This window comes from Triticum dicoccoides, chromosome 7A (assembly GCF_002162155.2).
Source record: "Triticum dicoccoides isolate Atlit2015 ecotype Zavitan chromosome 7A, WEW_v2.0, whole genome shotgun sequence".
In the NCBI taxonomy this organism is placed as follows: Eukaryota; Viridiplantae; Streptophyta; class Magnoliopsida; order Poales; family Poaceae; genus Triticum; species Triticum dicoccoides.
In genome coordinates this window covers 330,527,245-330,551,746 of record NC_041392.1, presented here as the reverse complement: position 1 = coordinate 330,551,746, position 24,502 = coordinate 330,527,245, and positions in this window count along the sequence as shown.

Below are 24,502 nucleotides of genomic sequence, written 5' to 3'. Positions count from 1 at the left end.
ATCATCTCCCAACTCCCAATCAAATATGGGGAGCGTACAACCCTCCTTTCCTGGCGGTGGCTCCCCCTATGGAACTCGAGCCCTCTCGACCTCATCGACACCCATGAGCTCCGCCATGGCTATAGGAAAAGCTTGGATGCGTTCTCCAAGATCCTCGGCAATCACCTTGGCAAAACCGAAGGCCTTAGAATGGGCAAGTTCCATTCCAATGGCAAGAACCGAGCCAATCTTGATGACTGCTTCCGATCCCCCACCCTAGATCATCTCGAGGAGCTCACTTTTGATGATGGGCATATGCGGTCGCTGCCAACGTCCGCACTCCGCCTCGCGCCCGCGCTGCGTGTCGCCAAGTTCAGGAACTGCCATTTCCCACCCCTTAATGACGTGCCCACACTTATTCTACCACGACTGAAGCACCTCGAGCTCCCCACCGACTGCCTCTCAAAGGGTGAGATGGAGCGCCTGCTCCGTGGCTGTACTGCACTTGAGTACTGTCACATCCCTAGCTTCTGGTGCTGCCTGGTGTTTGCATCATGTTTAAATTCTGAAATTTGAACTGAGGGAAATTGGAAGCCTCAAAACTCTAAATAAAAGAAGGGCAAAAACCCTAAAAATCTCATTCATTGTTCCAAAATTCTCTTCTTAAATGTTTGATAATTTTTTGCAAGGGTTCTGGTCCCAACCAAAATATTGAACATTTTTAAGGATTTATTTTTGGGACTTTGAATTTAATTCATTAGCTATTTGAATTTGAATTATATTCATATAATTAGAATATAATTTCAAATACCCCTGAAATATTTTATAAGCTTTTGGAAAAGTCCATCTAGCAATATAAAAATATTCAGAGGAGTTTTTGGCATTGTTTGAATTATTTTAAATTCAAAACAGTGGAAAATAAATTAATAAAACAAACAGAACAGAAAAATTAAAAAAGAGAGAAGGAACTTACCTGACGCTTACCTGAGGCCCACTCACCTGTGCGGCCTGCTGCAGAAGCCGGCCCAGCCCACCACCGCCTCCTTCTCTGTCGCCTTCCTCCTCTGCCAGGAGGATGAGCACGCGCCCGGCGCGCGCGGCCACGCGCCCCGGCCACCTCCTCCCTGCCTGGCTGCCTCCTCCTCCCCTGGTCGCCTCCCGCGACGCCACGCAGCCCCTGGCTCCCTCTCTCACTCTCCTTGCTCCTTCCCTCCGTCCCTATCCCCCTCTGCTCCCTCTCCCTCCCGCGACCGAACGGAGCCCGTCGCCGCCGACCAGCGCTCGCACGGCCGCAGCCGTCCCGAAGCCTCTCCGACACGCCCTCGAGCTCCGCCGGTCCTCCCTCGTCCTCCTCGTCGTCTCACGCGACCAGAAGAGCCCCGGAATGCCGCCCCCGACGTTTTCCCCCTCGCCGGCCGCCGAGGATCTTCACCGTTGATTCGCCACCATCGACGCTTCCCCGGCCCCGTCGTCTGCACTGGCCAACTCCCCGTGAGCTCCTCTTCCTTATCCCCCTTTCTGTTCTCTCGTTTGCATGCCGTAGTTGCCGCCTTGCCAACGACCGAAACCCACCGCCGCCCGCGCTCGTCGCCGGCGAAGTCTCGGTGACCTTTTGGTCCCGTGCGTGCGCCCGTTGCGCTCGCAACGTTCCGTAGAGCAGAACTAGCGTGACAGCCGGCTCGTTTGCAAGCCGCAGCGCCAACCCCGCACCTACCCGTAGCTCCGGCCGCCGCCGCGAGCTCGTTTCCGGCGAGCTCCGGCCACCACAGCCGCTGTCGCTCGCCCAGTTGGATGCGGCGCATCTTCAGCTATCCATAGGAGCAAACCACGCGTTGAATGGTGCTCCGTAGCGAGCACACGTTGCATCTCCATCGTCGGCCATGGTCGTCGCCGGCGAAACTCCGGCGGGAGCTGACGTGGCTCCGTCATTAGGAGCTAACCCAGCTAGTTAATCAACCTACAGCCACTGACAGTGGGCCCCACCCCTGGTCAAACCCCAGTCAGCGCTGGGTTTGACCGGGATTAATTCCTGGACCCCGCACGTCAGGTTTGACCTGGGGCGCCCAGTTGACTCTGCTGATGTCACCGTGACGTGGTGCTGACGCCATAAATCATTTCTGGATTTATTATTATTTCAGGAAATTTCAGAAAATGCCCTAAACTTCAATAAATCATAGAAATTCAACCGTAACTCCAAATTAAATAATTTATATATGAAAAATTATCAGAAAAATTCAAGGAATCCATCTGTACCATTTTCATGCATGTTAGAACAACTTATAGCTGCTGTTTAGCACAAATCAATTAAATGGCATTTGAATAATCACATATGGAGTTTGAATTTGAATCTTGTATTCAAACCAACTTCATTTAATCTGTTGCTAGTTGCATTAGCTCAAAACATAGTCATATTGCCATGTCATGAGCATGCATCATATTGTGCATTGCATTGATCGTGCTTCTTCTGTGTTTGCCGGTGTTGTTCCCCCTCGATAGACGTTGTACGGACGATGCGATCGTTGACACTGATGAAGACCCAATGCTATCTTCAGAAGTGCCAGGCAAGCAAAACCCCCTTGTTCATTCCGATAAAATCCCACTCTCTCGCTCCTGCTCTCATTTACTGCATTAGGACAACAACGACATATTTGTTACTTGCTGCGGTAGCTGAACCCCTTTATCCTTTGCATGACCTGTCATTGCCACATTAAATAGATGAAACCCACTAGCATGAGTAGGAGTTGTTTGAGCCCTGATGTTCCTACTCATTCATGCTTGTTTGTCATGCCTACTACTGCTTAGAGTTGAGTCAGGTCTGATTCATCGGGGATGAATCAGAGGCGTGTGAACATGTCCTACTGTGTGTGAGCTAAGTGTATGAACACGATTTGGTAAAGGTAGCGGTCAGAGGCCATGTAGGAGTACATGGTGGGTTGTCTCATTGCAGCCGTCCTCAGGAACTGAGTTCTGTGTTTGTGATCCATGATCAGTTACTACCACACATTGGGCTCCGGGCGCTCCAAGCTCTCTCGACTTATTAATCAACATGATCTCTGTCCAGGAGTTGCAACTAGTTTCTGGTGTTTGTAGGTAGTGTTAGTAGTCTACCAAGTGGCACCCGGTACAGGTGGGCTTGGGACAGACTAGGCACAGTGGCACGGTGTACCAAGTGGCACCCGGATAGTGGGCTTGGGAACCCTGCTCACATCGTTTGGGGCCGTGAGCGACACCCCGGCCGGATCTCCTTGCGGATGGAACCCGAATAGGCGATAAACCTGGACTAGAGACTTGTTCGGTTAGTCAGGTCGTGGCCGACTCCCTCGCCCGGCTTCCGCTTGAAGGTTGCCGAGGTACATGACGTGTACAGGGCGGTAAGTGGAGAAAGCGTGTGTGAAGAAGTACACCCCTGCAGGGTTATCATTATCTATTCGAATAGCCGGATTCCTCGGATATGGAAACTTGGACCCCTTGCATAGTTCATAGACAAGTGAAAGTGGATACTCTAAAATACGCAAGATAAGCGTGAGTGCTATGGATGGCGTTCTCGTAGGGAGACGGGAGCGGATCCATAGTGGTGTATTGATATGGTGAATATGTGGACTCGTGTGCGCCACCTCAAAAGAGTTACTCGCAGTCGTAGTTCAGGATAGCCACCGAGTCAAAGCTGGCTTGCTGCAGTTGAACTCCACCACCCCCTTTGTTGATAATGATGCATATGTAGTTAGTTCTGATGTAAGTCTTGCTGGGTACATTTGTACTCACGTTTGCCTATTTTATGTTTTTGCAGAGAGACTTCGGTCTCGCTAGTAGTTCCGCGTGGACTTCGACGTTTAGCTTGTTACCTCAGCTACGATCTTGTGCCCTCGGCAGGATCTGGTAGATAGTCAGGCTTCTCAGCCTTTTTCATTTATATATGTCTGTACTCAGACATGATAGCTTCCGCTTGTGCTTTGACTTGTATGCTCTGAGTGTTGGGTCATGAGACCCATGATTGTAATATCTCGCTCCTCGGAGCCTATTGAATAAACTACTTGAGTCGTAGAGTCATTTTGTGATGCCATGTTGTATTGCACATATCGAGCATATTGTGTGTATGTTATTGAAATGCTTGGTATGTGTGGGATCTGACTATCTAGTTGTTTATCTTTAGTAGCCTCTCTTACCGGGAAATGTCTCCTAGTGTTTCCACCGAGCCATGGTAGCTTGCTACTGCTCTGGAACACTTAGGCTGGCCGGCATGTGTCCTTCTTTGTTCCTGTGTCTGTCCCTTCGGGGAAATGTCACGCGATGAATACCGGAGTCCTGTTAGCCCGCTACAGCCCGGTTCACCGGAGTCCTGCTAGCCCAGTGCTACAGCCTGGATTCACTCGCTGATGACCGACACGTTCGATGCTGGGTCATGGATGCCTGTCCCTGTAAGTTTGTGCCACTTTGGGTTTACGACTAGCCATGTCAGCCCGGGCTCCTTATCATATGGATGCTAGCGACACTGTCATATACGTGTGCCAAAAGGCGCAAACGGTCCCGGGTAAAGGTAAGGCGACACCCGTGGGAATACCATGCGTGAGGCCGCAAAGTGATATGAGGTGTTACATGCTAGATCGATGTGGCATTGAGTCGGGGTCCTGACATCGCTGGTATCAGAGCTTGACTGCCTGTAGGATTACCAAGCCAAACTGGTCGAAGTTGAGTCTAGAAATTCTTTAGTTATATAAGGGAATTGATTGTGGGATGGAACGTAAGGCTCTTTTTACTCCTTATACCTTATGCCCTTCTGATCTGAGTCATCTTATCTTTTCTACGGGGTTAAGGAACTAGGCTTTCTCTTCTCTCTATCAGGATCACGTGTTACTAATCCGTAGACTTATAAGATTGTTGGACTTAAGCCTCTGTTCAGTTCCTACTACTTCTGTATGTTAATTGTTGATCTCGAAACCTTGATATTGTGCTTCTGAGTGGTTATGCCACCATTTTTGTGAATGTCTCAAATCTTTCTGAGCATTTACAGCCGTTATGCTGTCCGAGTCATCCCAGGTTTCTAAATAGTCGGATGCATTTGCAAACCCCTTCCTCCTGTTTCAGATGTGCCTTTGGTCAGGTTAATCACACAAATCGGTTAGTTGAGGTACTCCGTTGCCTTAACATATATGTTGGAGTTGTTATTATGACCCTAGGTGCCTTAGGGGATCATCTAGTGATCTAGCCATGATTTGTGTCCCAGTGTGATGATTCTGGCCTTTATTCTCGAAAGCATCCCGTGATGCCACTTAGTAGTAGGTATTCTATTCCTGGGTTTTGAACCCGAGATTCACCCCACTTACTTCATGTTGATAGTAATTGCTATCTCCCTTAGGTTATTAGTAACCTTTGCGATAGTCTTTGAGGTCCATGGTATCTTCTTCTTCCAAATACCATGAACTACTTATGGCAGAAGTTCCTCGTTGAACTGAACGATCACAACCAGAGTGCTCTTGATGAGTTCTCCATTATATATTGTGGCTCTGCCCGTTCTACCTTTATGCATGGGTTATCCAGAAGAAATATGTTGAACTTCGTTCGACATGCTAAACCATGCATCCACAACTCAGAAAATCGTATGTTCCTTGAGTTGTCTCTCTTTAGTTGTCTTCTGACCCTCGTCTATCAATTGATAGTCAAGATTATGTGTGCATTCGTTCATCGATGCCTATTACTCTGGTGGTCTGTCAAGCCATTCTATTCCGGAATGACTAGGAGAAACAAACTCCAGTACCTCATCCATATCTAGGATTGGGTCAAAGCAGTTGTATTCCGCAGATCAAATGCCAATCCAGCTTTTGGTTCTGTTCTACCTTGGAGTATTACCCCCTTTATGTCAGAATTGTCATGAGAACTGCACCAACTCTCATGAATTTTGACGTAGTGATACTTCTCACCATCATTAGTCATTCCTCGGTCTTCGTGTTGATGCAACCGGAATACCGACAAATGAATTGTGATGTGTGAAATCAATACTCCTAGCAACCTTGTTGCTTGGTAGTTAAAGGACAATAATTTCATTCTTAGCGTGTTGGTTTTTGAATCATCCTTCTAAGACTGATCGTGCTACCTAGTCCTTATTTCGGTGCACCCTTCGATTGATGAGTTAGGATCTTGTCAAGTCCTCACTCATTTGATCATATCGTCTTGCCCTCAAAAGCGAGATTGTTCTCGAGCTTAGTAACATATCGGTGGTTCGTGATTTTTCGAAGATCTTCTCGGTAGTATTACCAGGCTGTCACCTGACCGCTATGTTGGATTCGTGATCAAGTTGGTTTCTTGTGAACCACTCTCTCTCCAAGATTGGTGTTAGATATCCCTGAGCTAGTTGGTTAAGCTAGACAACAACTTGGAGAGTTGGACGATAAAAGCTTGCCTGACTTAGTTCGTTCCAAAGGGATATTCTTGTGTAGTGTGTGTTGAAGAAAGATGATATCTTCATCGATTGGTCCCTGTGATCAGTTGCTGGACCTATTGTCTCATCAATCCTTTGATTTGAGTGTGGGCTATCGTCAAATTAAATCAGTACCAACGATGTTTGTAATGTTGTTTTACTCGTGGTTTCTCCTCGAGCATACACCATTATATTCTTTGGGTCTGACCAATGCTATCACTTGTTCACATAATTATGGAATTCCATTTATATGGTCATCTGGATGAATTGTTGTTGAGCCCATCGACAACATCCTTGTATCCTCCATGATTTTGTTGAACATTAAGCTAGTGTTGGAAACTTTTGAAAGCATTTCTTCATGCTAGCTCATGAAGCATATGTTCCGATGTAAGAAGTGACTTCCTCCAGTTCATGTACATTAGATGCAAGTTGCCGCCGTGGATTCAAGAAAGTCAATGTTGTTTCCTTTGGAATCATCCCAAATCAGTCATGCATACGTGCGAAGTATTCTGTGGTTCAGAGACTTGCAACCTCCATTCTATATGTGTCCCTAGCACACCAAGCCACTGACTGATTTGTTCAGGAAAAGGAGTTGATGTGCTAATCCTAGGTCATGCACAAGACTTCAATATCCTCAATTATGGTTCCCCACCTGAACTCGGTAGTGTTTTATTGTAAGACTACCATGTGATAATGTTTGTCTAGGACAGCATGTCCACATGTTGTAGCAGAACCAGCTCATGTTTTGGAGCTTGCTATCGTAATTCATTTCCCGAGAATCTTGCAATGTCATCTCGTCGATTGGTGTTGCAAACATTCATTTTCCTTCCTAGACTCGATGAGTCTGGAATATCCTGACACCAACCAGATCTGAATCTCAGGCAGATATGATGGTTGGAACATTTTCCAAGAACTATAATATCGGTCCCTCGGAAACCGGTAAAGTGGATGTCGTGGCCAACACACCCCGCCGGGAGACCTAATATTGTAGTATCTTGATTGGAGGAGTTGGACACCTCCCCATAAGGATTTCGTAGGATTTACCTCCGTAACTGTTCCTTATGGATTCTATTGCTCCCGAAGTCCGACCTTTTACTTGATGTTCTAGTTATCAAACCTTATCTATGAATGGGATACACTAGCACGTCAAGGAGAACATTAGGAGCGGAGTGCTAAATGTCTCTCGGTCGATCATCCAGATTTTATTTCCTTGGCCCCGCCAAGGGTGAAATCTAAGAAAGTGTTATCTTTCTTTGCATCTGCATCATCCATCATCATTCATCATGGTAGCAAGTTGTGTTGCCAGAATCCTTGACACGGATATTGGTAAAATCTTGATGATTATGGAAATGCTCAAGTTCTTGAGAGCGCGCACAAGCGCTAGGTGTTATCATCAGCACTAACTGGGTTTGCTCTCAGTTTCCTCGGCAATGCTATTATCTTTTCAAACAGTGAATTCAATCTCTATCGTTGGGTCCTTCCCCAGTTACCAGAATCATTCCCAGCATTTGCATTTTGTTTCCAGCTTGCACCGCCAATGTGCCATTCTACCATGGGTCTCTTCCATTTCCGGTGGTAAGCAAATTCATCCATTACGTTGTCTTCAACAAGGTAATCCACATCATCCAAGTCCGAGTATGCCATTCTACCGACCCCCTCCAAACGATCGCTCGAGAATTGCCTTAGGCTGGTTTAAAGAGTTTCAATGATCTCTAAATCAAAGGTAATTCTTTTTGCCACTTAAGGGGATATTTCCACAAGTCACCTTCCCTAAGGTGCCCCGTTATGGTATCGTGGCAACTCAACTCCTCACTACGTTAACAATCGTTTACCACCTTCTTAAGTGTGGAATTATTGTCCACCTAGTGAACCTTCGTCATCTGTTTCTTCCACCCCTCTTGATGTGCATCTCGTGTCTCAACCCGAGAGATGGTTCTATGTCTCATTCCGTGAGTTGTTCGACCTTCGAGAAGATCGATCCTTCTAGAGTTTTCCTTTCCTCTTCTTGTCATGATTAGCTAGAGTTCTCAGAGCAAGACATCAAGACAATGATGGTGATTGAATCAACGATCATTCGAAGTGCAACCTGGATCGTGAAGATTATACTAGTTTGCGTTCCCCCTTCATCTTACCCTACGCTTGAATCTCGAGACGAGATTCTTGTTTAGTGGGGGTGAGTTGTCACATCCCTAGCTTCTGGTGCTGCCTGGTGTTTGCATCATGTTTAAATTCTGAAATTTGAACTGAGGGAAATTGGAAGCCTCAAAACCCTAAATAAAAGAAGGGAAAAAACCCTAAAAATCTCATTCATTGTTCCAAAATGCTCTTCTTAAATGTTTGATAATTTTTGGCAAGGGTTCTGGTCCCAACCAAAATATTGAACATTTTTAAGGATTTATTTTTGGGACTTTGAATTTAATTCATTAGCTATTTGAATTTGAATTATATTCATATAATTAGAATATAATTTCAAATACCCCTGAAATATTTTATAAGCTTTTGGAAAAGTCCATCTAGCAATATAAAAATATTCAGAGGAGTTTTTGGCATTGTTTGAATTATTTTAAATTCAAAACAGTGGCAAAATAAATTAATAAAACAAACAGAACAGAAAAATTAAAAAAGAGAGAAGGAACTTACCTGACACTTACCTGAGGCCCACTCACCTGTGCGGCCTGCTGCAGAAGCCGGCCCAGCCCACCACCGCCTCCTTCTCTGTCGCCTTCCTCCTCTGCCAGGAGGATGAGCACGCGCCCGGCGCGCGCGGCCACGCGCCCCGGCCACCTCCTCCCTGCCTGGCTGCCTCCTCCTCCCCTGGTCGCCTCCCGCGACGCCACGCAGCCCCTGGCTCCCTCTCTCACTCTCCTTGCTCCTTCCCTCCGTCCCTATCCCCCTCTGCTCCCTCTCCCTCCCGCGACCGAACGGAGCCCGTCGCCGCCGACCAGCGCTCGCACGGCCGCAGCCGTCCCGAAGCCTCTCCGACACGCCCTCGAGCTCCGCCGGTCCTCCCTCGTCCTCCTCGTCATCTCACGCGACCAGAAGAGCCCCGGAACGCCGCCCCCGACGTTTTCCCCCTCGCCGGCCGCCGAGGATCTTCACCGTCAATTCGCCACCATCGGCGCTTCCCCGGCCCCGTCGTCTGCACCGGCCAACTCCCCATGAGCTCCTCGTCCTTCTCCCCCTTTCCGTTCTCCCGTTTGCACGCCATAGTTGCCGCCTTGCCAACGACCGAAACCCGCCGCCGCCCGCACTCGTCGCCGGCGAAGTCTCGGTGACCTTTTGGTCCCGTGCGTACGCCCGTTGCCCTCGCAACGTTCCGTAGAGCAGAACTAGCATGACAGCCGGCTCATTTGCAAGCCGCAGCGCCAACCCCGCACCTACCCGTAGCTCCGGCCGCCGCCGCGAGCTCGTTTCCGGCGAGCTCCGGCCACCACAGCCGCTGCCGCTCGCCCAGTTGGATGCGGCGCATCTTCAGCTATCCGTAGGAGCAAACCACGCGTCGAATGGTGCTCCGTAGCGAGCACACGTTGCATCTCCGTCGTCGGCCATGGTCGTCGCCGGCGAAACTCCGGCGGGAGCTGACGTGGCTCCGTCATTAGGAGCCAACCCAGCTGGTTAATCAACCTACAGCCACTGACAGTGGGCCCCACCCCTGGTCAAACCCCAGTCAGCGATGGGTTTGACCGGGATTAGTTCCTGTGTCACTGACGTGTGGACCCCGCACGTCACGTTTGACCTGGGGCGCCCAGTTGACTCTGCTGACGTCACCGTGACGTGGTGCTGACGCCATAAATCATTTCTGGATTTATTATTATTTCAGGAAATTTCAGAAAATGCCCTAAACTTCAATAAATCATAGAAATTCAACCGTAACTCCAAATTAAATAATTTATATATGAAAAATTATCAAAAAAATTCAAGGAATCAATCTGTACCATTTTCATGCATGTTAGAACAACTTATAGCTGCTGTTTAGCACAAATCAATTAAATGGCATTTGAATAATCACATATGGAGTTTGAATTTGAATCTTGTATTCAAACCAACTTCATTTAATCTGTTGCTAGTTGCATTAGCTCAAAACATAGTCATATTGCCATGTCATGAGCATGCATCATATTGTGCATTGCATTGATCGTGCTTCTTCTGTGTTTGCCGGTGTTGTTCCCCCTCGATAGACGTTGTACCGACGATGCGATCGTTGACACTGATGAAGACCCAATGCTATCTTCAGAAGTGCCAGGCAAGCAAAACCCCCTTGTTCATTCCGATAAAATCCCACTCTCTCGCTCCTGCTCTCATTTACTGCATTAGGACAACAATGACATATTTGTTACTTGCTGTGGTAGCTGAACCCCTTTATCCTTTGCATGACCTGTCATTGCCACAGTAAATAGATGAAACCCACTAGCATGAGTAGGAGTTGTTTGAGCCCTGATGTGCCTACTCATTTATGCTTGTTTGTCATGCCTGCTACTGCTTAGAGTTGAGTCAGGTCTGATTCATCGGGGATGAATCAGAGGCGTGTGAACATGTCCTACTGTGTGTGAGCTAAGTGTATGAACACGATTTGGTAAAGGTAGCGGTGAGAGGCCATGTAGGAGTACATGGTGGGTTGTCTCATTGCAGCCGTCCTCAGGAACTGAGTTCTGTGTTTGAGATCCATGATCAGTTACTACCACACATTGGGCTCTGGGCGCTCCAAGCTCTCTCGACTTATTAATCAACATGATCTCTGTCCAGGAGTTGCAACTAGTTTCTGGTGTTTGTAGGTAGTGTTAGTAGTCTACCAAGTGGCACCCGGTACAGGTGGGCTTGGGACAGACTAGGCACAGTGGCACGGTGTACCAAGTGGCACCCGGATGGTGGGCTTGGGAACCCTGCTCACATCGTTTGGGGCCGTGAGCGACACCCCGACCGGATCTCCTTGCGGATGGAACCCGAATAGGCGATAAACCTGGACTAGAGACTTGTTCAGTTAGTCAGGTCGTGGCCGACTCCCTCGCCCGGCTTCCGCTTGAAGGTTGCCGAGGTACATGACGTGTACAGGGCGGTAAGTGGAGAAAGCGTGTGTGAAGAAGTACACCCCTGCAGGGTTATCATTATCTATTCGAATAGCCGGATTCCTCGGATATGGAAACTTGGACCCCTTGCATAGTTCATAGACAAGTGAAAGTGGATACTCTAAAATACGCAAGATAAGCGTGAGTGCTATGGATGGCGTTCTCGTAGGGAGACGGGAGCGGATCCATAGTGGTGTATTGATATGGTGAATATGTGGACTCGTGTGCGCCACCTCAAAAGAGTTACTCGCAGTCGTAGTTCAGGATAGCCACCGAGTCAAAGCTGGCTTGCTGCAGTTGAACTCCACCACCCCCTTTGTTGATAATGATGCATATGTAGTTAGTTCTGATGTAAGTCTTGCTGGGTACATTTGTACTCACGTTTGCCTATTTTATGTTTTTGCAGAGAGACTTCGGTCTCGCTAGTAGTTCCGCGTGGACTTCGACGTTTAGCTTGTTACCTCAGCTACGATCTTGTGCCCTTGGCAGGATCTGGTAGATAGTCAGGCTTCTCAGCCTTTTTCATTTATAGATGTCTGTACTCAGACATGATAGCTTCCGCTTGTGCTTTGACTTGTATGCTCTGAGTGTTGGGTCATGAGACCCATGATTGTAATATCTCGCTCCTCGGAGCCTATTGAATAAACTACTTGAGTCGTAGAGTCATTTTGTGATGCCATGTTGTATTGCACATATCGAGCATATTGTGTGTATGTTATTGAAATGCTTGGTATGTGTGGGATCTGACTATCTAGTTGTTTATCTTTAGTAGCCTCTCTTACCGGGAAATGTCTCCTAGTGTTTCCACCGAGCCATGGTAGCTTGCTACTGCTTCGGAACACTTAGGCTGGCCGGCATGTGTCCTTCTTCGTTCCTATGTCTGTCCCTTCGGGGAAATGTCACGCGATGAATACCGGAGTCCTGTTAGCCCGCTACAGCCCGGTTCACCGGAGTCCTGCTAGCCCAGTGCTACAGCCTGGATTCACTCGCTGATGACCGACACGTTCGATGCTGGGTCATGGATGCCTGTCCCTGTAAGTTTGTGCCACTTTGGGTTTACGACTAGCCATGTCAGCCCGGGCTCCTTATCATATGGATGCTAGCGACACTGTCATATACGTGTGCCAAAAGGCGCAAACGGTCCCGGGTAAAGGTAAGGCGACACCCGTGGGAATACCGTGCGTGAGGCCGCAAAGTGATATGAGGTGTTACATGCTAGATCGATGTGGCATTGAGTCGGGGTCCTGACAAGTACCTTCGTCTTTAGGCGATCAATGGGTTGAGTATGTTCCACATCACCTCCATGACTCTCCGGACTATTTATGTGTGTTGTTGGTGCGGCAAGAAGACATCACAAGATGTGTAGCACGGTATGGTCATCTAGGACACACCTGCACTAGAGAGATTACTTGTAGTTGAACAAGAAGGTCCAAGAAGAATCAATGTCATTTTTGCGCCAAAATTGACAGTGGTGGGCTACTCGTCTGACAAATGCTCCAAACTTGTTATTGGATCCACACCCGTTCAGGTACAACAGCCGCCTTCTAACTCTCCTTCTACAAATTAACATTATTTCTAAGCTTGACCCCGAAACTGCGCACAGTGAAGGTCTTGGCACTAGAATCTATTGGGCCCAGCCTGGAGCAAGTTGTCAGTTTCCTGAGATGCTTTTCGTGCCTGTAGAAGCTATATATCGAGGTGATGCTCCTTTCCTGTTAAATGTTAACCATTAGGGAGTTCAATTTGTGACACCTTCTTCCATGTTTACAATGACAATGTACTAATATTTCCGAAGGTTCTTTTAGACGATTTTAGTACATACATGTCCCCCCCATATTGGTTGCTTGATCCATATGGTTACAGTCAATAACCATTTCTCCTTTGGATTCATCTGTACTAGTTGGATCCACTCCAACCTCTTGTGAAGAAGGCTACTTTTTTCTAGAATGTAATCAAATGCCCATGCTAATCATGTCAGATCGAAGATGGCATGTTGGTGCATTTTACAAATCCAGCAAACCAAATAGCTAGGCCTGTAGTAATTTCAAAACTGCATGTAGGCAGTAACACATTTTATTCTTTTGCAGACAAGATTAGGCCCAGTGGTGGATAATGTGATACAATATAACAATCACGTCGAAAGCCTAGATATGCATCTCTCAGAAATTACTTTGAACTCCTACCGAGGGACCTTACCAGAGATTATATTTGCCAGGTTCTTTGTTCTCAGAGCAAGGGTGCTGAAGGAAATGAGGTTTGCCCTACATTTATTTCGCAAAAATGAATGGTTCATTGATCAGCGCCAGCACCTGCGGCAGAATGGAGTAGGCTCCAAAAATGTTGAATTTCATTTTGGAAGTTCAGATGACAGAGTAATCGGAAGTCATCGTGTCAACCCCATACATGACTTCTCAGTGGCTGACCCCTTTGTAAAAATTGTGAGGTTTTGAAGCCAGACATAGAAGCGGTGATATTAGTTTGAACCTCTCTGATATCCATGTTCAGCGGATCAGCGCAAGAGGTTGCACCTGATGAGCTGAATTTCATTTCTAATATCAGTTTAAACCTTGTAATATTTGAATTTGAGCCATATAACTCTGGAATTTGAACCTTCTAACATTTTGAGCTTTGGTCGTACAATCGTTGAAATGGCATCATATGAGACTCGTATATTGCTAGCACTATTTTGACCTTAATATGCAATGGTCTTAGATTTTATTAACAATTCTCAAAATAGTTTAATTGTCGATCTCATAGCACACGGTCTGTATAGCTAACGCGACTACGATCTTCGACATTATTGCACACAATTGGTTTCTCCTTTGGACAACACTGGATTTCCCAAGGTGCCCACAAACCAATCCACCCAAATGTGTGTTAAAGTAGCCACCTTAAGTAATTCCTTAGTTCATAATAATACTCACAACTATCATGAATCACTCAAACCAAACCACGTCTACGAACATAGCTTAACAAAAAATAATGAGCGTAATGAAGTTACTCCCAAGGTTTGAATAAAAGGGCAATAGGTTCTACCTCAACAACTACTTCCCAAAACCCACATGTTAAATAGATCCTACTCATGCAATGTTTAAGGATTGAAACAAATGCATAAAAACAAGTTAATAAGGGATATGATCAAAGTGTTACTTGCCTTGCTGACGATCTGAAAACCCTAGCGACTCGTCGTAGCACGCTTCGCACTCCGGAAACTCTATCGTAAACAAACAATAGCATACATAAGCACTCAAGAATAAGATGCAAGGGTAAAACTCAAGGGAAAAGATCCAAACTGAAAGTTCAAGTGAAGAGCTCCGATTTGCAACAAGAATCAATCGAATCGGAGCTATGAAACTCAAACTACGATAAAAAGAAGTTCGAATTCAAAATCTGCTTGAAACCAAATTTTAATTTGTCAAAACCATGTTCAAGTTGATTACCTGGAAGGAGGGGAACAAGACGAAGATTTTGGCATTGGTTTTACTGGATTAGGAAAAACGAGCAAAAAGTAACAAAGGTTTGAAAATCAGGGACTAATCTCTAATAAAAGTATTCGTTGGTAGGTCCCTGGCCGAAAAAATAAAATAAACAGGAAAATCTACCGGGCGAATGTCCTCTAATAGAGGCTAATGAACGAATCCTTTCGTTAAAATGAACTAAACAAAGATCGTTCGCTAAATAGCGAACCCTAAAATAAAACCGAAGAACCGAAAAAACCCGAAAAGAACCGGCGAACTTGGACGGTTTTAAACCGGTTAAACAGTGGCGGCGGTCAATGATGATGTCGTGTACCTAGCGGAGGGCAATAGACCAGATCTAAGCACCCCTCCTAAGGACACTACCCTACATCCAAAGACAATCAAAGGACATCAAGTTCAAATCGACTGGAATCACCTGAGTGCATGCCCACTCGACCAACATCTCCATTCTGATATCCCAATTCCATTCGACTGGCATATCATCACTCGACTGTACAAGAAACCACTCAGAGTATAGAAGGCCTATAGTCACCCCGGGCAGCAACAGTTAGGAATTCACTTCATAGTATTAATGATTAGTTATCTGACTTAATTGCTGGCATTACCAGTAATGCCCTGTCTTAACGTACATTGAACCCTGTGTAACATGGGATGGCGGGGGTCCTGGCGCACTCTATATAAGCAGGCCCCTCCTCTAGCACAAAGGTTTGCACGCCCTATAATTTCACGCATAATCCAATCAACCGAGCCTCCGGACACCGAGACGTAGGGCTGTTACTTCCACCGCGAAGGTCCTAAGCTCGTACATCTTGCATGCACAATCTCACTGTAGCTAGGATCTTGCCTCTACATTCCTACCCCCATACTTTACTGTCAGACTTAGGACCACGACAGTTGGCGCCCACTGTGGGGCAGGTGTCTTAGCGACTTTCTGGTGAGGTTGTGATTTCTCCGAGTCCTTTCATCATGGTTTCCGACGGAGGTTTGGCTGAGGGTCGCGAGATCCGTCTCGGCGCGCTCGTCTTCATCGCCGACGACTCCGCTTGGCTTCAGGAAGCTCCTCTCGATGTCGAGGCGCTCCCCGTCCACGGGGTGACGCACTTTCGTGCATGCGTTCGCGGCGTCCTTCTGCGGAAGTCATCGACTCAGTATCGGTCGACCCCCACGGCATCTTCGCTCCCCGTTGTTCGCCGTCACAAGCGATCCGGTTGGTCACGACTACAGCGGTGGGTGAAGCATGTGGTGGCGCATCAGTCGTCCACCACTCAAGTCACGGCAATCGAGCTCAACGAATCTCTCATTGTCTGTTCGACTGGCTTCGTCGAGACCCTGTCCGAGTGCGACAGCAGCGACCCCGCGGCGGAGGTCCTGATGGTTGACACGCCTCGTAGTCCGCCTGGCATGCGTCGCAACGATGGCGACGATGGCGGCGGCGATCCGTCGCGCGTTCATGAAGAGTACCACCCCGAAACTCTCTCTTCTTAGCAGAGGGAGGAACTTCACTGCCGCAATGTGGAGGCCCTCCATACGCCCGTTGTCGGCGAGTCCTCTGAGGCTCGGGCCTTGGGGGCGGCGTGTTTGGCAACTTTGGCTGAGCGCACCCGACTGGAGAACCTTCAGCGTGCACTTGATGACTATGCTCGGTGACAGATCCCCGAGTCTAGTCGGCAGTAGCGGCAACTATTTCCACCAGAACCACAGGTATACCGCACTTCGATTCAGAATCTTACAGCTGCAGCCCGTATAGTAGAATCTATTTAGCCATCCCAGTCGGAAGCTGGTAGAGGTTTGATGCAGATCAGCGCACTGCTCCAAGCAGCAGGAGAGCAGAATAGTGCAGTGTCTCAGTCGCGTAATAGAATCCATACCAGATTTCTAGTTGCTGACACTGTTCAGTCGGCTCAAAGCCCAAGATCGCCTCCGTGGCGTGAAGGACGAGGGCATCGCCATGGGCAGTATTTGGGTTGGAACCATGAGCAGCATGATCATCGACTCGACCGTGATGACCGCCGTCGAGTGCCTACACCCCTTCCGAGGGGCGAATCATACGTGCCCGGCATTATGATGATAGGCGCCCTTACAGCGAGGAGCGAAGGGGGCCAGTTGATCCAAGAGAACCAGGGTTTGATGCAAGGTCCATTCTGGTATAAGGTTTGGTGGACAGGAATCGAGCACATAGAGAAGGGCAAGACAGAGATCGCCCAACTGGAAGCAGAGTGCATGTTTCTGGTCCTGACTGTTTTAGCAGAGCCATCAGGGCTACAGAGGTTCGTCCCAACTTTAGGTTGGCGACTGGGGTAAGTAAGTTCACTGGTGAATCAAAGCCTGACACCTGGCTTGAGGACTACCGAGTGGCTATGCAGATCGGCGGAGGAAACGATGAAGTGGCCATGAAGCATCAGCCCCTGATGCTTGAAGGGTCGGCTAGAGCTTGGTTGAATCAGTTGACCCCAGGCAGTATTTTCAGCTAGGAGGAGTTGGCCCGAGTGTTCGTCAGAACGTTCAAGGGCGCGTGCAAACGGCTAGCAGGATTGGCAGAATTGCAACACTGTGTGCAAAAACCAAATGAAACTTTGAGGGATTACATCCAGAGGTGGTCCACTTTGCATCACACGGTGGAGAATGTGTCTCAGCACCAAGCAGTTTGCGCCTTCAAGGAGGCCATTCGGTATCGGGAACTCAACCTAAAATTCGGTCGGACAGGAGATATCACTACAAAAAAATACAGTTCTGTGATGATACGTGTTTGTCACAGTAGGTCATGTTTTCTGTCATGCATGTACATTCATGACAAATTTATGACAGAATCAAGATAGTCATACCTATGCTGTCATAGAAGTGTTCCATGACATTACCAAAATTATCATCACGGAAGTGCCCACTTCCATGACGATAAATCGCGCGTCACGTGGCATCCACCGTCAAGGGTCACCGACACATGGCATCCACCGTAACGGAACACCATTAAGCTATCGGGTCCGGTTTTGGATCCGATAACCCATTAACAGCCCCGGCCAATGGGGATTTTGCATGTGTAAAACCATCATTGGCTGGAGGAAACACGTGTTGGCTCACCGTTGGGACATATGTCATCCACTCATTGGACCCAAAACGCTTACGATATGTCAACATGTGGCACGGCCCAACAGAGGCCCATTCCTGTGAAAAGCCGGCCCATTTGACTTGGTCAAAAGGTGGCGGGCCGGCCCACAGCAAGCCTGTTAACAGCATGTTCACATATAGACCATTTACAGCCCGCTAACCCAGGGCCCTTTTACAGCCTATCCGAATTAGGCCCAGTAGCGTCATTTGGGCGGTCCAATATAATTCCAGCCCATTTTAACTTCCGGCCCATGTATGGCCCATGACGTCTTTCCGCCCATATGAGGCCCTTATTACTCTCGGCCCATTAACGACCCATGGTTAAACTGACCCGTAATGAACAGTGTATCACTTTATACCCATTAACGACACGTGGTGAAACTGGCCCATAATGAACAGTGTATCACTTTATGCCCATTAACTTCCCATTATTTCGTTGGGCCGTTTCCAGCCCACGTTATCTTTCGGCCTTCTCGTGGCCCATTTATTCTTGGGCTCATTTCCACATTCATTTACTTATGGCCCGTTACTGTCATTTTCTGCTTGTGGGCCAAATTCAACCCATGGTTACAGTCGGCCCGTTAATACGTTGGGCCGTTTTCATAGCGTCATCAAAATATGGCCCATGAACGATTTCAACTCTAGCCCATTTACGGCCATAATGTGGTCTGTTATTGGCCCATGTTTGGCCAACCGATCTTACGGCCCGTAGAAGGCCCATTGATGATACAGCCCATAGGAGGCCCATTGTGTCTACGGCCCGTATAAGGCCCATTGTTTCTACGCCACGTAGAAGGCCCATTGTTTCTACGGCCCTTAGAAGGCCCATTGTTTCTACGGCCCGTAGGAGGCCCATGTTAACTACAACTGGTGGGCATCAAAGTTCGCCACCAGTGCAAATATAGGGAACACCCTACATTATACAAAAATGGCTTGCTATTTTTGTCAGCCAGTGGCTGCACATTAATAACAAATTTAGTATCACACCAAAACAAATTACAACTATAAAACAAAAGGAAGGTTGGCATAAAAGTTAACAGTCTAGCAGATAAATGCACCACCAGAAGTTCAGAAGCTCGGTTCATTTGACCTGACTGTTATGTTTTCATGCTGTATTGTCTGATGGAGCAGCATAACCTTCGCCTTCAGTTCTCCTAGGCTCCTGAACAACATAGCAAATGTCTGATAGTCTGGTTTCAAAACCATGCATATCTTGACAACACCGAACAATGTCTCTCCTTGTTTCACAAAGGGTCTCTGTTAGGGAATGGACTTGTGTCTAGAGCGTAGATACAACATTGTTTTGAGCTTGGATATCTTGATCATGAGGCAGTTTGGACATGATTACCTTAACAACCAAGCCAATATTACGCAGGAACATGCTTTTGGCATAGTTAGTGGACAGGTACTGACCCACTGCAGCAAGAGCTGACATTGTGGTTATAGTTGCCTCGCCACCTTCAGAAGGTGGCAGTTCCACCATTTTTCCATAGCTTGCTGAAAAGTTGTGGTTTTACATTAGTAGTACCAGAACAGAAGATATTAAGGAGGCAGCAAAACCAAACAAAATAGCTTTGGTCTATATACAGAACTTATTCTGGTGAACCCATGTGAAATAATAGTTGTATTTTATTGCAAAGTACATAATAAAACCAGTTTCCAAACATTTGACCATGTACCATCGCTAATGTATTGTCTATTTCTTCATATTGTATTGAGGTCTAAGGATAAAGAGACGAAGTTTATAATATGGTAAGCATAGTATGAAATCATTAATATCACAAAACAACTGAGAACAGACAAACAGGCAATTGTAACGTTGTGTGGGCAAGTCTAGCACGAAACTAGATTACATGTCAAGATCAAAGGAACATCACTCCTCTCTTTTAAACCTTGTAAGGTGCAATGATACGCTAAGATAATTGTGTATAAAATTGGAAAGAGTAATCGACATTGGCTGCAAACCATGCAATTCAAGGCACAAGTCAGAGTAAGTAGTATTTAAAAAGGCATGAGGATTAAGGACTTACAACATCGGCTTTGACTGGTGTAGTCATGCCCTTCTTCTTACTGGTGTGACAGTCCTTGAAGATTTCCATAGCATTTGGTTCATGTACTTTTTGGTCCTTGCGGGCTTTCCTCTGCATTTGCAACAAGTAAATATAGATATGATAATATGGTACATCGAAAAGAGTGAAACAGAAGCTAATTACAAGAGCCTCGTAGTGTGCAATATAGCTACGAGATCTTGTCGTCTGTTGGAATTTCACTTTCGTACGGTTGGCCTTGTTCTTTGAACAGTTCACCTACAAGAAGATAGATTTGTGTGGCACATGCGTAAATAGGACTTCAACATGTGATCTGATCACATATATATAATGTACCTGATACTTCGGATCGGACTAGTGTTTAACGAGACCTCTCCAGTCTTCATCAGATATATTTTCCACTGGAGATCTTTGGGCAAGTTCACTGTTAGCCTTGCCTTCAAAGTGATTTTTCCACAAGTTATACCGATACTGTCACAGAGCAGACTTGAAAACATGGGTGCAAGCTTGTCTGGTTGCATCATCTTGGCTATCCAACTTGAACCTCTTCTGTTGAAAATTATGGGAGTCTCATTACCAGCAACCTAGAAAGTATTGGATAGAGCAAGACGATATTACTAGTTTCCATACATAACCATACTTACAGATAAATGGTCGAGGATATTGTTGAACTGGGTTTCGTCTTTGTCATTCCTGTACTGAATCCATGTTGGGAGGATACGTACATGACACCTAACAACAACTGCTGCCTCTGATACTAACTTGGCAGACTCTGTAGCATCACATGGCCTTTTTAAACCTGCCTCAAAACGGATCTCCATTCTTCCTCCTCTAGATTTAGTTAACCTATCGAGCATTATCCCTGATGTTTGTTTCCTCTTGCACCTAGGTGCTAGTCCAACAACAAACATAGGAAGTGTTAGTGTACATCAAACTGTGAGACTACATATAAACAAGCATGCAACTGTAACTTGACTTCGGCAACTACCTTCTTGCTGTTGAAGCTCACAAAGGTCATCTGATCTCGCCAACTCATCTTGTGTCAATAGTGCCTCGGAAGTAGTGTCAGGTGACAAGGGAGCTTGGGAAAGTGCTGCTAGCTGAGTTGACCAACGATTAAATTGTGCAGCTGGTGGTACTATGGAAGGTGTTGCAACAACTAGGGTTGTCTCTGCTTGTTTGGTGGCAGCTATTTATTTTTGTTTGGATTGTTCTACAGCTCGTGTAGCACGGGATACCCTGTCGGTACAATTTTCCGCTGGACTTTGACCTTCTATTGCACCATTAGTACCAGCAGAATTTGCAGGATTGTTCCGCTTCCCTTTCCCTGTCTTCTGTCTTGCTTCCTCTTTCTCTATGCCATGTTAAGTCAAGCCGACAAGAAAAATGAATAACAATTTAGTTCTTCAGAACAAACGTACTTTGATGTAAGAACATGGTGTGATAGACAGATATTGTATGTTCTAGAAATAGGAACACGTGTCTTAGTCACAAGTATAATGTGTAAAGGAAGCAGATGAAATTCAACAAAATTAGAAGCAATACAATCTAGACATCATACATAACATGCAACCACATATAACAGTGCCAAGTTGGAGGGAGCACCTGTGATGGTGCACTAGGGGAGACGTGCTCATCACCAACACAACTACGTTGAGTGTCTATGCATGTGTTGTCTTGGAAATCATCTTGGGGGGATGTAGGAGTAGAATCTGTAGAGGCCCTCCATTTGGAAGGAGCACCTTCATCCGCTGCCTTGCTAACTTCCTTCTGCTTTATTGATTTTGAATTGTCAAGTAAAACCGACAAGAAAAGGCAATAAAATTCACTCTTCAGAACTCATTCGTGCATGATACTGACAATCACTACTTTCATGTAAGGCAAACACATGATTACATGATGGAATAATATGAAAAACTGGACGACATGGCATATTCACAACTGTTTGTGTAAATTAAGCAGAAACCATTTCACCAAATAAGAAGCAATGCAAGCTAGACACCACATGAAAGATGCAACCAATATGACTCTGCCAAGTTAAATGTGTGCCATCATAAATGGCATTTGAATTTTTTTTGAAGCACCGCATGCTATAAATCATATCAAAGATGCAACTAATATCACACTGCATATACCGAAGGTGTCTCGTCATATTGATTTATGCAGGATACAAAAAAAACAATAGTTTTATGTGAGGACATGCTTAATAGACAGATGTACTATGTACTAAATACAGGAAGGCATGTCACATTAACAGGTATAATGTATAAGCTAAGCAGAATAGCACATGCAGTTTAACCAGATTGGAAGAATTACAATCTAGACACCATATGCAACATGCAACCACATATCACGCTGCCAAGTTAGAGAAAGCACCTGCGATGCTAGTGTAGGGGAAATACGGTAATCAACTACAGAGCTACGTTCACTATCTTCATCTAGCCTTGCTATTTCTTGAGAATCATGTCGGGAGGCTGACGGTGCATTCTTTAAATGAGTAATCCACTTGCCTGACTGCCACATCATAAGTGATTGATGAGGGATACACAAGAACATTAGTTTGATGTAAGAACATGGTTAATACACAGATGTACTAGTATGTACCAAAAACAGAAAGGCATGTCATATTCAAAGGTATAATGTGTAAGCTAAGAAGATGCAATTTAACCAAATTGGAAGCAATACAAGCTAGAAATCCGGCTGGAGTGGTGAGCATGATCATCTAGGACCTGGGAGCCTGGTGGGAGACGGGCCACTTCGCCACCATCGTGGCTTTTTAGTTGGCTTCCAGGTGATGCCTCTCTTTGCCGGGCTTGGCACTAGCTCGGCCAGTGCCCTGACTAGCTATTTGTGTTCTGGTGCTCACAGGATGGTGGTTCATGTAAAAATATCTTTCCTTATCTTAATAAAGACTGACATCGGCCTTTCAAATACAAGCTAGACACCATATGGAACATGCAACCACATATGACACCGCGAAGTTAAAGCAAGCACCTGAGATGGTGGTTCATTGCGACCGAGGTCATCAACTCCAGAGCTACATTTACCATCTCCATCTGCTGAAACTGCACCTATTATAAGGCTGAAACTTGTCTGGCCTATCCGCGTATGACACTGGAGCGACTTCTCTCTTTTATTTTTTGCTTCTCTCATAGCAGCAGAGTCTGAAATACCCTTGCATAAAACACAATAGTGAGAGTATGGGTGAAGTGTGTGAGAACTAGTGCACTGTAAAAGTAGCAGATAGCAGGTGGCTGAAAAATAAATGACAGGAGACATATGATAGCTCTATAACATTGCATGGCAAACAAAATTAGATTCTACTCCGTATGATTTTGTAATATATGAGGAAAGGAAATGCAGGTACTTCTCCATCACACCACCACATGTGGTCATATCAAGATAATAGTCGACTGAAAATAAATAGGTTAGTCGATTTTTTTAATGAACCGCCCGATATATAAGGAACGCGCAGATGGCCTTTGTCTACTTCCCGCCAGTCACTGTTGACGATCTTTCTCAAACCGATAGCGACCACCAGCCCAGACCCCTGCCTCCGCCGCCCCGCCCTCTCCTCGACCTTACACGACCGCCGTGCTTGGCAGTGCCCCCAGGCCATCCCTTTAATCCCGGTCGACCTCCAGATCGGGCGCCGGTAGCTCTAGGCCCCACACGCCCCTAAGATAAACACTGAGGCGCTGCTTCCCCGGCGTAATAGGCAGACTAGCGCCTGTTATGCTGAGGAATGCTTCCGTTAATTGGGAATCAACTGACCAGGAATTGAAATTCAGGGGGGATGGTCCTCTAGCTAAGGTGAAATAGTATATAAGGAGAAACCTTGTGCATCACGAGTTACTAGGAACATCTAGTATCAAGAAGAAGCGGTCAACTAGTGTCTTCTGTGGGATGAATACCGTGCAAGCAGACACATATGATTTGCATGAATAAGGGAAGAGGAGTACCATTTCGGTTGCCGATGTGGTCGCCTCCACATGTCGAGCCGATCTTCTTCTTTTTGCCAGGGAAACCGATGGTCTGGAGGAGGGTGCAGGCTTGGACGAACCCATGGCCAAATTGTTGACTCTGTTGCCGTGGCTGTATGTCCGCGAAGGGGAAGCAGATCTGAGGTGGCGAAGGACGGCGTAGCAAGAAAAACTCCGGTGCGGTGGAGGGTGGCGAAGTTGGAGCGGCGGCGGTGAGGCGCGGGACGGCGTGGTTGAACTGGCTCGGGTACGGACGACTCGGCCTCGGCTTCAACTACTAGACGTGGAGGGTGTTGTGGTTGAGGTTGCGGTGGACGACGATGTCGGGGTATCGGCTCCGGCGTGGAGGAGGGCGGCGGTTGATGGGTGGAATGGGGTGGCGGACGGAGGACGCCGGGGTTTCGCCGCTGGTGGAGAGGTAGTTTCTGCGCCCACG